Here is a 6509-nt window from a genome sequence, read left to right as displayed (position 1 = left end):
ATATAAAGTGAGGATCTTTTTGTATTTGTTTCTGAGAATGAAATATTTTTACTTGCAGTCTTCACTCCCTGGAGTTTTCATATTACACACGCACACACCCTACCCCACATGCACACACACCCCCACCTAGACTCGCTGGAAAATATTTGAGATCTTCTCCAGAGAAAGAACCCAGATCTGAGCCCTTAGGAAAGCAATGCTCCCTTCACCTATTAAGGGTTAAAATTTTAATGCTCTTTTCTTCCACTCTCCCATGTGCTATAAAATATATCTATGCCTACTTTTTTTTTCAGTTTGAAAGCAGTCACTATTTATTCACTGGCCAGATTATAGAAATCATCATGGTAGATACCTTAGTTCATCTTTCTAATAAGCCTGTTGATTTGATCTTTCCTGTTGCCAGCATCTCCACCTTTTACAAAATGGGTTGTGTTTTTCTTCATTCCACCCATGGAGACGATAACTTGAAAGGCCACGGGAAGTTATTTGCTTCTTTGAAGCGTTTTCCAACAGTATAGATCTCATGATTCAGATCCTCCATGCAGATGATGCCATATTTACTGAGAGATTGAGCAATCAAAATGTTATCTGTCAATGCAGTTTGCTTCTTATTGATTTTGCCATAACCATGCTTGTAGATTAGCTCATTTACTGACTTCAGGTTTGGGTACCTCCATGCAATATATTGTTCTACAGTCCTCAGCATGTTAATTGAAGGTTTGTTGAGCTTAACAAAGGTCTCATTGAAGATCTGGTGAAGGCGAAAAAGCTGCAACACCTTTTGGACCTCTGAGCTTACACCAATGACACCTCAGATCCTGATGACAAATGCCAATTTGGGTTCTGCAGGTCCATAGACATTGCCAGCTTTCCTTGCCATCCTGGCCATTCGAATCTAAGTTCTGTACATCTGCCTATATGCCCTGTGACAATGCTTTGCTTTTTCCTAGATAAGCTTCCTCCTCGCCTTTCAAAGCAACTTTGGGGCAAACTTCTTTCTCAGGCACTTGATCTTCAGCTCTGCAAAATTCCTTCACTTTTTCTTAAGGGTGTCTGGCACAGCAGGAATCTTCTCGACACCCTCCATGGTTCCAGCAGGAAAAGAGGCTATGTCTACCTTTTTTGAATGATGTCACCCAAATTTCAGCAAAAGATGGAACTTGGTACCCTTGTTGATCCTGCAGATCTCATTTGCATTAATTTTGTTGGTCTTTCTTCATATTCTGGTGGGGAGATAGGGCACCATTCTATGTTCATGACAACTAATCACTTTCTGTGCTCTCTCTCTCTGCCAGCCCGGTTTACAATAAGCTTCCTCTGACAGCCCATCTGGAAGTGACTTCAGACGCCTGTATGTGGGTAAGTGTGTGTACATGTACACTATTTCCTTCTATTAACTTAGGGACCATTTCTCACCTTGTTTTCTAGCTTTGCAGCCAAACTGAGTACAGGGCTCTTATTGATTCTGGTGGCCTGGAGTTGGGTTTCTCTCAATGAAAATGTAACATGCTCAGATCAGTCTCATGGAGCATGGAGCAGGCCGAGAAATGAGCCATAAATTCAGGTGGACTCAGCTAGAATCTGCAGTTGGATTTAATTCTTTCTTTGAGTGCAGGCCAAATGTTGCAGTTGGGCTTAAACTGGCTGTACAGGGCAGATTTTTTGGAGCTTTTACCATGAAACATAATTTCCATTATTTGCCCTAATCACATGAGTTCTTCCAGCAAACAGAATTACTGTAGATTGCATACAACTCAGTTTACCTGGGATATCAGTTCTGAGGGCAGTACATTTGAAGTGGGAGAGGCTTGAAAAGGGAGAGTTTTTTTAGTCTGTCCTCATGTGTTTATCATCACTGGGCACATATGTGTTAAGGAAAGAAGAAATATTCTTACATTGTATCTAACCTTGCAAATGGCATTATAGTTCTGTAAACCAATAGAGTTTTATTTTTTAAAGTCAATAGAAATAGACAACTTTTGGGAGGGATTTGAAGTGTATTTCTGCTGTTTCTGTTAGGCAAATACAGGAATGACTTCTTAATTCTGTTGTTAAAATACTGGTCTTGGTACTCTGATTAAAGGCCACTGTACTAAATTGTTATGTTTCAGGGATGGGGTTTGACCTGATGGGATATTCATATTTATGCAGAATGAGTGTTTTTCTTATCTAGAAGGAGATAACCACCAGCCAGCTCCTAAGGTTAAGAGCATGACTTTGTCTCTTCTCTTAATTTCCACAGAGATTAAATTCCATAAAACTTTTTAACCTCAGAGTTTCACATGTTGAAAAGAGCTGAGCCTGCAGAGGTAGCTCATTTTGAATATTTTTCTTTTAATTATTTTTTTGGTGAAATAAAAAGACTTCTGGCTGATTGTTTGCTGTTTTTAAATAAAACTTCTGCGAGGAGAGTCAAGGTAGAATTTCCTCTCTGTGTTTTGTTTGCTTCCTTTCTTCCCACTTCTCTTTGCTCATTTTGCCAAAACTAACGTTTCTCTGTGGCTTTGGTATGCTTTATCCTCTAGCAGGACTTTTGATCTCTAAAGATTTAAAAGTTTGGAGTAAGCGTTGGTGGCCCTGAGTTTGCAAAAATCATTCTTAATCCTCCGAATGTCTTGCTTTTTCGAACATGCCATTGCCCAGTGATGTGGCTTCCCTTATGTAAGATCCTATTAATCAGTTCCAAACAGCACTGGACAAATATTTGGTGAATTTGGAAGAGTATAGCTAAGCTGAAATAAGCTTTTGAGAAATCATGAATTCACCATATATGACCCTCAGAACTCTGCGTGTAGAACTGGCTTAGGAATCTAGATGGGGCCTGAATCAAGGAGAAAAGCACCCTCATCCTTAATTCTGGTTGGTGTTGGTCTAGCAATTCTCAATAAACCATTGTAATATTTCCTTTATCCCAATCTGTTGTTCAGTCTCCTTCAGAGGAAAGGGAGTTCTCATGTCCTGGTTATTGTGCAGCATCTTAAATATAAAACCAGTAAGACCAATGCTCATGGCTAAATCCCAGGCCAGCACCTGCGTTCTGTTCTATAATCTGGGCTCATCCTTGCAACCACCCTGCAAATTCAGGACACTGATCATTAGGTAAGCTAAGTGTGTGGATAAACTGAGCAAATTAATTCCATTTCTGTAACTTACTATCAGGGAAAATTATGCTGTTTGAAAGTCTTTGCCAGGTTATTTTGAATTTATATTAAGAATTATTATAAAAAAGTATTTTGTGAAATTTAAAAAAATAGAATTGTTCTACTGGTATAAAAACTGATGTATAGAACAATGGAACAGAATAGAAAACCCAGAAATAAATCCATGCATCAATAGTGAACTTATCTTCGACAAAGGTGCCAAGAACATACACTGGGGAAAGGACAGTCTTGTCAATAAATGGTGCTGGGGAAAATGGATATCCATATGCAGAAGAATGATCCTTATCTTTCACCATATACAAAAATCAAATCAAAATGCATTAAAGACTTAAATCTAAGACCTGAAACTATAAAACTACTAAAAGAAAACATTGGTCTTGGCAAGGATTTCTTGAGTAATACCCCCAAAGCACAGGCAACCAAATCAAAATTGGACGAATGGGATCACATCAAGCAAAATGCTTTTGCACAGCAAAAGAAACAATCAACAAAGTGAAGAAACAACCCACAGAATGGGAGAAAATATTTGCAAGCTACCCATCTGACAAAGGATTAATGACTAGAATATATAAGGCTCCTACAACTCAATAGGATAAAAAATCAAATAATCCAATTATAAAATGGGCAAAGGATCTGAATAGACATTTCTCAAAAGAAGACATACGAGTGGTCAACAGGTATATGAAAAAAATGCCCAACATCATTAGTCATCAGAGAAATGAAAATCAAAACTATAATGAAATATCATCTGACCCCAGTTAAAATGGCTTTTATAAAAAAGACAGGCAATAACAAATGCTGACGAGGATGCAAAGAAAGGGGAAGCCTTTGTACACTGTTGTTGGGAATATAAATTAGTGCAACGACTATGGAGAACACATGGAGGGTCTCTAAAATACTAAAAGTAGAACTATCATATACACACACTGCTGGGTATATATCCAAAGGAGGGGAATTCAGTGTATTGGCAAGATATCTGCACTCCCATGTTTATTGTACCACTAGTCACAATAGCCAAGATTTGGAATCAACCTAAGTGTCCATCAGTGGATGAATGGATAAAGAAATTGTGGTGCATATACACAGTGGAATGTTATATAGCCACAAAAAGAATGAAATCTTGCCATTTGCAACAACACAGATGGAACTGGAGAACACTATGTGCACTGAAATAAGCCAAGCACAAAAAGACAAATCTCACATCCTCACTCATATGGGGGAGCTAAATTAAACACAATTGATCTCATGGAGACAGAGGGTAGAACGATGGTTATGAGAGGCTGGGAAGGGTAGCAAGGAGGGAGGAATAAAGTGGGGATAATTAATGGGTGCAAGAATATAGTTAGATAGAATGAACAATATTTGATAGCACCACAAAGTGACTATCATCAACAATAAGTAAGTGTATACTTTAAAATAACTAAAAGAATGGAATTGGAAAGTTCCTAACACAAAGAAATGTTAAATGCCCAAGGTGATGGATACCCCAATTACCCTAATTTGATTAATTCACATCATATGCCTATGACACAATATCACATGTGCCCTATAAATACATGCACCTATTATGTACCCATAATAATTTTAACAATAAATTAAAACTTGGTAACATGTAAGAGTTAGGTCACTTTCTAAAGACAAAAAGCAGTTTATTTTTGCTGAAATAGCAAGCCTATACTTCCTGAAATCCTAGAATTCTTTCATTCTGACGAGACTGGGGTTTTTTTGGTTAGGGTTCTAAGTTGCCAACAACAGAATCCATGGTCAGTTTAAACAGGAAAGGGGTTTATTTGAGAAAATCAAGGAGAGGCAGAAAGTAGGCTCTGAGCTCTTCAGCCACACCTCAGGAGTTTCTTGGGCAAGTCTGTCTTTGCCGTCATTGCTTTGTACCAGTGAGACAACGAGAATGGATACCAGCAACTTTGCCAATGCTGATCTCAAAGATCTAGAAGCCTCTACCATCACAACAATTTCTCACGTTGCTCATTTCCAAACCTAAGACTGCCATGGGTGGATATGATTGGTGGAATCTAGGTTACCCTAGCTACAAGGGAGTCTGGGTATGCAAGATTTCTAGCTTTTACTTTGTGAAAGTGCAACTTATAATATGGAATATTACTAACAGATAAGGAAGAAATGATCAAAATTAAAACCATTTGTGCTTCAAAGAATACCATCAGAAAGTGAAAAGGCAACTCACAGAATGGAAGAAAAGCTTTACATAGCATATATATGATAAGAGACTTGAATTTCTCACATGGAGAGAAATCTTACAACTCAATAATGAAAAGAAAAATAAATGAATAAAAATGGGCAAAGGACCAGAACAGACATTTCTCCCCAAGAATATATACAAATGGCTGATAAACATGTGAAAGATACTCAGCATCACTAGCTGTCAGGGAAGCAGAAATCAAAACCACATTGAGATTCCATTATGCATCCACTAGGACAGTTGTAATAAAAAAAGACAGATCAAAAAGACAAGTGTTGGTGAAGCTATGGAAAAAAATGGAACCTTCATGAATTGCTGTTGGACATATAACATGGTACAACTCCTTTTAGAAACAATGTGGCAGTTTTGCAAAGGGCTAAGTGTAGAGTTACCTGTCGATCAGGAATTCCACTCCTGGATATATACCCCAAACAATTGAAAGCATAAGTTCACACAAAACCTTCTACATGAATGTTCATAACAACATTATTCAAAAAGACCAAAAAGTGGAAACAATCCAAATGTCCATCAACTAATTAATGGATCAACAAAATGTGTGTATCTATACAATGGAATATTATTTAGCCACGAAAGGGAATGAAGTACTGATATATGCTATAGTATAGATGAACCCTGATAACATTACTCTAGTTGAAAGAAGGCAGTCTCAGAGGGTCAGATATTACATGATTTCATTTACGTGAAATATTCATATATTAGTTTTCTAGGACTGCCTTACACAGTATCATAGACTAGGTGGCTTAAAACACAGAAATTTATTTTGTCACAGTTCAGGAGGATAGAAATCTGAGACAAAAATGTGAGCAGGGTTGGTTTCATTCTCAAGCCTCTCTCCTCGGCTGGCAGAGGGCCATCTTCTCTTGTGTCTTCACATAGTCTTCTCTCTGTGCCTGGGTCCTAATCTCTTCTTTTAACGACACCAGTCATATTGAGTTAGAGCCCAACCTAGTGACCTGTCGTCACTTAATTGCCTCTTTAAAGACCCTATCTCCAAAATGCAGTCACATTCTGAGGTACTGGGAGTTAGGACTGTAACATGAATTTCAGGCGGACACAGTTCAGCCTTTGACAGTCCATAATAGGCAAATATGTGGAGACAGAAGATTAGTAGA

At 38.0% G+C, this 6509-nt stretch overlaps 1 pseudogene; it reads right to left on the bottom strand.

The window, feature by feature from the left end:
* Positions 1-353: 353 nt before the first annotated feature.
* On the bottom strand, positions 354-1105 carry LOC105884320 (large ribosomal subunit protein uL30 pseudogene; annotated as a pseudogene).
* Positions 1106-6509: the final 5404 nt, after the last annotated feature.

Source organism: Microcebus murinus, chromosome 3 (assembly GCF_040939455.1).
Source record: "Microcebus murinus isolate Inina chromosome 3, M.murinus_Inina_mat1.0, whole genome shotgun sequence".
Classification (NCBI taxonomy): domain Eukaryota; kingdom Metazoa; phylum Chordata; class Mammalia; order Primates; family Cheirogaleidae; genus Microcebus; species Microcebus murinus.
Note: the sequence above shows the minus strand (reverse complement) of the source record. Positions and strands in the feature narration are given on the sequence as shown.